Source organism: Argiope bruennichi, chromosome X1 (genome assembly GCF_947563725.1).
Source record: "Argiope bruennichi chromosome X1, qqArgBrue1.1, whole genome shotgun sequence".
NCBI classification, from domain to species: domain Eukaryota; kingdom Metazoa; phylum Arthropoda; class Arachnida; order Araneae; family Araneidae; genus Argiope; species Argiope bruennichi.
Genome location: NC_079162.1, coordinates 59,184,031 through 59,194,501, shown reverse-complemented (window position 1 = coordinate 59,194,501; position 10,471 = coordinate 59,184,031). Strand labels below are relative to the sequence as shown.

The following is a 10,471-nucleotide window of genomic DNA, read 5'->3' as shown; positions in this document are numbered from 1 at the left end:
TATGTAGTACATGTACACATACATATATATACATTCATGTATTTATTTATATATATATATATATATATATATATATATATATATATATATATATATATACATATATATATTCATATACATATTAATATATATACATATTAATATATATATATATGACATTTACATATATATATATATATGTGTGTGTTTGTATATGTATATGCATGTGTATGTGTATATATATGCGTGTATATATGTGTATATACATATATGTTTGTACAGTTGTCTATGTATATGTATGTATTTATATATATATATATGTAAATGCATGAATGTATATATATATATATGTGTGTGAGTATGTTTATGCGTGTACATATGTGTATATACATACTGTATATATATGTGTAGTACATGTACACATACATATATATACATTCATGTATTTATATATATAAATACATACATATACATAGACACATGTACAAACATATATGTACACGCATATATATATATATATACTCATATGTACACGCATATATATATATAAATACATGAATGTATATATATGTCTATATATATATATATATATATATGTAGTGATGTATGTTTATGTATGAAATATAGATATTAGTGTATGCATATATATATATATATATATATATATATATATATGTATGTATCGATAAATTCATGCATATATATATGTGTGTGTATGTTTACGCGTGTACATATATGTATATACATACTGTATATATATGTAGTACATGTACACATACATATATATACATTCATGTATTTATATATATATATATATATATATATATATATATATATATATATATATATATATATATATATATATATATATATATATATATATATATTAATATATATATATATGACATTTACATATATATATATATATATACTAGCCGCCTTTGGCGACCAGCCGTTTCGCCAATCTTAATGTTCGTTAAAATTTTAATAATTAAATATTTTATGCAATTTCTACTTTAATAGCTTCTTCATCAAAATATTTTAAAACTTCAAATTTTGATTATCATATAATTTATTCATAATATTATAAAGGCCTTCAGTCATAACGTAATATGTATCTCTCTCATTTTCTTTTAGCACCCGTAGAATTTATGCTTTAAATTAAAGTGGAAAGAATTTATCTTCAATTAATACAATAATATTTTTTACTGAAACAAAGCATTTTTTTATAATCTGATTACTGAAAATAGAGTCACTCAGCGTTTAAACTTTATGGGTACTAAAGAATATCTTTTTTTAATTTATGTAATATCTCAAGAGTTGGTCAACAAAATTTTCTTAGATTCATTATGAGCAGATCGATTAATTAACAATGTTTAAATTTAAATGCATCAAACACTAAGAAAATAAAACGAATCGTTTAAAATAAACGGTTGAAAACAGGTTTAAAAAAAACTAAAAAAAAACGATGTACTTAAAACTATAAGCATATACAAAAAATATATAACTAACATAAATACAAAAGCATGCAACTAACCCAAAAATAATTTAAATCATCCATTGATAACGTTGTCATTGCAACAATCAGAACAGAATGCGCATGCGTGAATTTTCTTCGCCGGTTACGTAACGCAAATACGTGATTTTTTCTATGCCAGTTGGGGTAACGCTGTGCGGATTAGAAATTTTTAATTTCCTTTATTCTGTTTTATTTTAATTCAAAAGTACTTCAGAATGAATCTGAAAGATTGATTCATTAACAATGTTTAATTTTAAATGCATCAAACATTAAGAAAATAAACAGAACCGAGTGAAATAATCGGCCGAAAAATTTTAACCCTAGCCTCATTACTGTTGGGAGAAAAAAAAACTGAAGCCTTTCTCGTTTGGCGCTGGGGATAATGGAAGATTTTTTTGGCGGAAAAGTTGGCGGTGGGGAAAATGGAAGATTTTTTTGGCGGGAAAGTAAGTTTTTAATTAATAATTAAAAATCTAATTAAAAATTCGAAAAAAGAAACCCCAGGTGCACATTCCCAACCTCCAAGGTATACATGGACCAAATTTGGTAGCTATATGTCAAACGGTCTGGCCTGTAGAGCGCCAACACACACACACACACACACACACACACACACACACACACACACACACACACACACACACACACACACACACACACACACACACACACACACACACACACACACACACACATTGAGCTTTATTATAAGTACTAGCCGCCTTTGGCGACCAGCCGGTTCGCCAATCTTAATGTTCGTTAAAATTTTAATAATTAAATATTTTATGCAATTTCTACTTTAATAGCTTCTTCATCAAAATATTTTAAAACTTCAAATTTTGATTATCATATAATTCATTCATAATATTATAAAGGCCTTCAGTCATAACGTAATATGTATCTCTCTCATTTTCTTTTAGCACCCGTAGAATTTATGCTTTAAATTAAAGTGGAAAGAATTTATCTTCAATTAATATAATAATATTTTTTACTGAAACAAAGCATTTTTTTATAATCTGATTACTGAAAATAGAGTCACTCAGCGTTTAAACTGAATGGGCACTAAAGAATATTTTTTTAAATTTATGTAATATCTCAAGAGTTGGTCAACAAAATTTTCTTAGATTCATTATGAGCAGATCGATTCATTAACAATGTTTAAATTTAAATGCATCAAACACTAAGAAAATAAAACGAATCGTTTAAAATAAACGGTTGAAAACAGGTTTTAAAAAAACTACTTAAAAAACGTTGTACTTAAAACTATAAGCATATACATGTTGTCATGGCAACAATCAGAACAGAATGCGCATGCGTGAATTTTCTTCGCCGGTTACGTAACGCAAATGCGTGATTTTTTCTACGCCAGTCGGGGTAACGCTATGCGGATTAGAAATTTTTAATTTCCTTTATTCTGTTTTATTTTAATTCAAAAGTACTTCAGAATGAATCTGAAAGATTGATTCATTAACAATGTTTAATTTTAAATGCATTAAACATTAAGAAAATAAACAGAACCGAGTGAAATAATCGGCCGAAAAATTTTAACCCTAGCCTCATTACTGTTGGGAGAAAAAAACAACGGAAGCCTTTCTCGTTTGGCGCTGGGGATAATGGAAGATTTTTTTGGCGGAAAAGTTGGCGGTGGGGAAAATGGAAGATTTTTTGGCGGGAAAGTAAGTTTTTAATTAATAATTAAAAATCTAATTAAAAATTCGAAAAAAGAAACCCCAGGTGCACATTCCCAACCTCCAAGGTATACATGGACCAAATTTGGTAGCTATATGTCAAACGGTCTGGCCTGTAGAGCGCCAACACACACACACACACACACACACACACACACACACACACACACACACACACACACACACACACACACACACACACACACACACACACACACACACATTGAGCTTTATTATAAGTACTAGCCGCCTTTGGCGACCAGCCGGTTCGCCAATCTTAATGTTCGTTAAAATTTTAATAATTAAATATTTTATGCAATTTCTACTTTAATAGCTTCTTCATCAAAATATTTTAAAACTTCAAATTTTGATTATCATATAATTCATTCATAATATTATAAAGGCCTTCAGTCATAACGTAATATGTATCTCTCTCATTTTCTTTTAGCACCCGTAGAATTTATGCTTTAAATTAAAGTGGAAAGAATTTATCTTCAATTAATATAATAATATTTTTTACTGAAACAAAGCATTTTTTTATAATCTGATTACTGAAAATAGAGTCACTCAGCGTTTAAACTGAATGGGCACTAAAGAATATTTTTTTAAATTTATGTAATATCTCAAGAGTTGGTCAACAAAATTTTCTTAGATTCATTATGAGCAGATCGATTCATTAACAATGTTTAAATTTAAATGCATCAAACACTAAGAAAATAAAACGAATCGTTTAAAATAAACGGTTGAAAACAGGTTTTAAAAAAACTACTTAAAAAACGTTGTACTTAAAACTATAAGCATATACATGTTGTCATGGCAACAATCAGAACAGAATGCGCATGCGTGAATTTTCTTCGCCGGTTACGTAACGCAAATGCGTGATTTTTTCTACGCCAGTCGGGGTAACGCTATGCGGATTAGAAATTTTTAATTTCCTTTATTCTGTTTTATTTTAATTCAAAAGTACTTCAGAATGAATCTGAAAGATTGATTCATTAACAATGTTTAATTTTAAATGCATTAAACATTAAGAAAATAAACAGAACCGAGTGAAATAATCGGCCGAAAAATTTTAACCCTAGCCTCATTACTGTTGGGAGAAAAAAACAACGGAAGCCTTTCTCGTTTGGCGCTGGGGATAATGGAAGATTTTTTTGGCGGAAAAGTTGGCGGTGGGGAAAATGGAAGATTCTTTTGGCGGGAAAGTTAGTTTTTAATTAATAATTAAAATTCTAATTAAAATTTCAAAAAAAGGGACCCCAGGTGCACATTCCCGACCTCTAAGGTATACATGTACCAAATTTGATAGCTGTATGTCAAATGACCTGGCCTGTAGAGCGCCAACACACACACACAAACACACACACATTGAGCTTTATTATAAGTATAGATAGATATAGATATGTGTGTGTTTGTATATGTATATGCATGTGTATGTGTATATATATGCGTGTATATATGTGTATATACATATATGTTTGTACAGTTGTCTATGTATATGTATGTATATATATATATATATATATATATATATATATATATATATATATATATATATATATATATATATATATATATATATATGTATTGATAGATTCATGCATATATATATGTGTGTGTATGTTTATGCGTGTACATATGTGTATATACATACTGTATATATATGTGTAGTACATGTACATATACATATATATACATTCATGTATTTATATATATATATATATAAATACATACATATACATAGACACATGTACAAACATATATGTATATACTCATATGTACACGCATATATATATATATATATATAAATACATGAATGTATATATATGTATATATATATATATTCATATACATATTAATATATATATATATATATATATATATATATATATATATATATATATATATATATATGTGTGTGTGTGTGTGTGTGTGTTTGTATATTTATATGCATGTGTATGTGTATATATATGCGTGTACATATGTGTATATACATACTTGTTTGTACATGTGTCTATGTATATGTATGCATATATATATATATATATATATATATATATATATATATATATATATATATATATTCATATACATATATATATACATACATATTTACATATATATATATATATATATATATATATATATATATATGTGTGTGTGTGTGTGTGTGTGTCAGTATATGTATATATATATAAATATAAATACATTAAAGTACATGTATGTGTATATAAGTATATATTATACATTTATTTATGAATACATATCTACATATGGGTATGTATGAAATACAGATATTAGTGTATGCATATATAACATATATATATATATATATTATATGTGTTATATATATATATATATATATATATATATATATATATATATATATATGTATCGATAGATACATGCATATATATATGTGTGTGTATGTTTATTTGTGTGTATGTGTGTATATATATATATTTATATATATACGTGTATATATATATATGTGTGTGTGTGTGTGTATATGTATCGTGTACATATGCGCATTTACTTACTTGCTTGTAATAAATAAGAAATAATTAAATATAATATTAAGTAATAAGTAATTATAAGAAATAATTAAAATTTCAAACATTATAAATCATTAATTAAAACTTATTTATGAAAAAAAATAACAAAAATTAATTTTGTATCAAACTAAGAAAGATAGTATTGTATTTAGAGAGCACTAATGCTGCTACTACTAAAACACAGATAACTTAACTAAATTAGTAAAATTATTAATTTTTATAAGCAAAAAGAATACAAATAGAATCAAAAAAGAAATTACGAATCCGTCCTGATGACTTTCTCAAGGGTCGCCCTCAGGCAGGAAATCATTCAAGGGATTTTTTCTGTGAGGGGTCTGACTTTCGTCCAACAATATTTACCCTTTGTGACCTGAAAATCCTCTGAAAATTTTCACCCTTCACCAATGTTAGTGTTGGTGGTGCTTGCTCATGATTTTCTAAATAAACTTTTTTTTTCTTTACAGATCCTGACTTTCCGTCTAGTTTCTGAAGAATATATCTTGAAGATTCGTCTTCAGGTACGTTGATGTTCAAAATTCTAAATAAATTATTAAAAAAATATTTTTTAAACATTTGGCTAGTTTTTTGTAATCTATCAGAATAAATTTTTACTAAAATCTATATAAGAGTTCTCGGCACTATCTCTCTGTGTAGTGGTATATATTCTCTATGTAAGTCCTGTTTTTTCACAGTCAAGCTTAAGGAAAATTCCCTTTTCTCTTTAGCTTCTAAGAGATGTTTGAATTTTGTTATTCCACTGCATTTTCCATCGGAAAATCTGGTCTTAAACTGGATTCACTATTTATAAGCGATGCAGTGTGATTCGACGATCTTCAAGAATGCAGCAATGTTTTGAAAAAGTTTCGCAATATTTAATGGTAAAGTAGAGATTTTGAAATTATACTTTCTATGAAGACGAAACTGGAGGAGGAACAATTTGGCAAATAAATATCAGGTACTTTTAAAAGAAATATAATTTTTTAAATTTTTATCAGAACATTTCAGCGATGCATTGTTAAAAGGAATCGAGCAAAAACTGTATCGTGATACAGAACAACGATGCTTTAAAATTTTTCTAGTTTCCAATTGCTGGAAAAAAAGGTAAGTGCCATTTTACCCCAAAAGTAGATTTGAAATTTATTTTTTTGATAAATTTAATAATGAAGCAAATTTGCTTATTCTTTTTCTTAAAGAAATCGAAGGGAAGAATTATTTTAGAATCCGAATAACCTTTATACATTTAAAGTTTATATGATTTGGGAATAACTCTTAGAATATTCTGTTCAATTTTTAGTAGTTTTCTTTTGAAAGAGGATTAGGGAAAGTTATTTTTATTATTAATATGCGGAATGTTGAAATGAATTTTTTTAAAACTTACTACCAGATGGTGCCACATGTAAGAAGTCAAAATTTAAATAAGCCAGTGAATTAACTGGTATTTAAGTTTAAATATCGCCATCTTGAACATAAATGAGCAATTATTTTAGGGGAAAAGGGTAGCAACTCTCTTGGAAACAACTCAACTTGTGAACTCCCTGATACCATAATGGCAGCAGAGTGTTAACCGTTTAATATTGTAACAATTAGCAGAAAAAAGAGATTCTAGAGTTTGATACTTAACTTATGGAAGGAAAAAAATATTGAAACTATGTACTTTGATCCATAACGGAGAAATGCTGTCCTTAATGTTAAGATCCATCATCTCAGCATGGTCAAACATGTCTCAAGTTCAATAACAATAAACAATCAGTCCTAATAGTCACTCGAAAACATAAAAAAAACATGCCTTTATTAAATAATGAAAATGATAAATATAATTTTTTTAAAAAAACCATTCGGAAAACTTACAGACTTAGAAATTTTATTAACCAATTGCAAGGAAGCAGATACTTTCCTTGTTTTAAAATCAACTTTAGCTTCATTTGCTTGATTCAATGCATTCGTTTGTCTTATCAATACAGCAATATTAAAAGCAGCTAAGTGACTGAATTGCGCTACTTAATTTCATTTCTCAATCAAGTAACAATGATATGTTATGGAATTTTGAGCAAGGAGAGGCTGATTCCAATGTCGTCAACATAACCTGACTGCATTTGAAAGTAAACACGTCCAAAATAGCGCCAGTGTAATTTCGAAAGAAGGAATTCATAAAACTTAGCAAAATTTTATTTGGACAAGCTAAATAATAGCGAGAAAGCTACTCCTGACCTGCCGTGGGATCCGGTGTTATTGAATTACAGTCGTCATAGCAACACTGAATCGGTATCTATGGTTGGTCCTAATAGCCATAGGAATCACATCTTGCCATTTGAGTGTCGGCGACTCCAATCCACAATTTAATTTACTTATTACTCATTACTCCATGTCAGAAGCCTTCCTTCCTTATGCCTAAGGACCGGGATAGCCTGGTGGTAAGATCTCGAAACTCGGTTCCACCGAAAAACTGCTAATCCGCCGGTGTCAAATGCCCCTAAACTCTGTGGTGTGGAAGTTTGGAGAAGAAGGAACCAGTTTAAATGTCGTTCTCATCGTATGGCGGAAATTCAGTTTTACCAGGCTCGTCCTAAAACGGTACTAGTATTTCTTTTTTAAAAAGAAGGCGTTGATATAACTAATCTAAATTTCACCATATTTGGGGTGTCTCTTATTGGGAGAGGGATTAAGCTATAAAAATATATTCTTTATTAAAACCGACATATAAAAAAATTAAATTGAAAATTAACCCTAAGTGTCAAGCGCTGTCTTAACCTTTTCTACGGCCGTGGGAAGTATGCTTCCCACCAAATTTATCAATCTTTGTATGAAATTATGTAGGTTGGCAAAAATTTTGACAATTTTTTTTAGTAAGTCAGAAACTTAGATGCTTCAGTTCTTTATCTCAGACAAAATGATGTGTCTTGATTTGTTACTTAATTATTAATTAACCAAATTAATTAATTAATCAAATTAAATTTATCTAATAAGCTGAATGAATCCCTTTTCTTATTCTAATTTCAAGCCTAAAAATATTTTAACATAATATGACTAGAAAAAAATGGCCCTTTAAAGGGTTAATTTAAAAGTAACATGTCATATTTGTCGTGTATATCTCTAATTACTTGTAATTGGCTTCTAATTCTTGATACCTATCTATTAAAGTAACTTTAATAATAATTACAAAACAGTTCCTTTAAAATTCGTTCAGTTCATTCATACCCCAGAGAAAAATAATTAAACTTACTTTGAAAACAGTTTGGGAGCCTCATTCTCCACTCCATCCATTAAATAAAAAAAATTCGTTTGTGGAGAAATCTGTTAGGAGCATTAGGTCAGGAGGGTAGAGATAGAGCAAAACTCCTCAGAGACCAACCATACGAATTTCGCCCCCATGCGCAAACTCATCGGCTCACAGCTTTCTTTGCGACGTTCTAAGAGTTCATTTGTATTCTCTCTCTCGTTCTGCAAACATCGTTTTCAGCAAGCTCCTGCTTTTGCACAGGCAAGTTTTTTCTCTCAGTTTCTCTTAATGATAAAATGTCGATGAGAGTCAATGAATGTCCTTTGATTGTTGTCTTAGTGGTACTTTTTGAAATATATAATTTTTAATGATTTAATTGAAACCTCAAAAGATAACTTGCCTTTTTTTTTTAAATCTAAGTGAAGGAAGTTGTCAAAAAAAATAAGTAAAAAAGAATCTAGATGTGTTAAAATTTATATTTATGAGAGTCTCTAACGAATGTCCTTTGATTGTTGTCTTAGTGATACTTTTTGAAATATTTAATTTTTAATGATTTAATTCAAACTTTAGAAAATAATTTGCATTTTTAAAAAAAAGTTTAGTAAGTTCAGTAATTTCGTTTAGGTTTTAATTTTTTTAAGTGAAGGGAGTTTTCAAAAAAAAAAAAAAAAAGGTAAAGGAGATTTTAAGTGTTTTAAAATTTACATTTCCGAGAGTATCTAATGAATGTCCTTTGATTGTTATCTCAGTGATACTTTTTGAAATATATAATTTTTAATGATTAAGTTCAAACTTCAAAAGATAACTTGCCTTTTTTTTAAAAAAGTCTAGTACTTTCGGTAAATTCGTTTTCTTTTTTCTTTTTTTTTTCTTTAAGTGAAGGGAGTTGTCTAAAAAAAGCTAAAAGAGAAACTAGATGTTTTAAAATTTACATATATATTTGAAAACTGTTATTCATTACTTTAACCACTTCGAGAGATTCGAATATAGGTTAAATTTAAATGTAATTTGAGAATCTGTATTTTAAGAGAAATTTAAAACGCCTACCTGAAATTGATTTTTTTTTCTGGATAATAATATAGTTTCAAAAAAGCATGCCTTCTTATGTTTTTCAAGTGAATAGTTTGAAATAAACATATAAATCAAAATGAGTTTTAAGAAGTAAATTAGGGAAATATATTAAGAATAGGAATGCGAATTTGGAAGGAGTAAAACGTTGCGCCATTTTCTTTTAAGTTAATAAAATTTTGCTACCTTTGAATATAAAGAGATACAGGCATTGGTATTTTTATTGAAATAACGAATAAGTATTTATTTTCTATTAATGTTAATTCATTAGCTTTTTCAAACATGTTGATTTATTTCTTGAATCCCATATTTCAAAGTATTTAATGCGTGGGTTCAATTTTTAAATTACTTATAAAGAAAGAATATTCTTAAAGTTTGAATTCACTATTTTTAAAGTTCAAGGAAAAATATTCTTCATTAAGTGGTTTAAAAATTGACTATTTGA

At 27.8% G+C, this 10,471-nt stretch overlaps 2 long non-coding RNA genes across 2 annotated transcripts in view; one reads left to right on the top strand and one right to left on the bottom strand.

Annotated features, from left to right (window-relative positions):
* LOC129958875 (uncharacterized) overlaps positions 1–10,471 on the bottom strand; it is a 240,028-nt gene that overhangs the window by 61,921 nt on the left and 167,636 nt on the right. The gene's annotated exons all lie outside the window — the stretch shown is intronic.
* The window catches only part of LOC129958873 (uncharacterized), a 38,397-nt gene continuing 34,125 nt past the window's right edge, over positions 6,200–10,471 (top strand). Inside the window, exon 1 of the long non-coding RNA XR_008783337.1 lies at positions 6,200–6,259. This is a non-coding gene — a long non-coding RNA (uncharacterized LOC129958873). The remainder of the gene's footprint in view (positions 6,260–10,471) is intronic.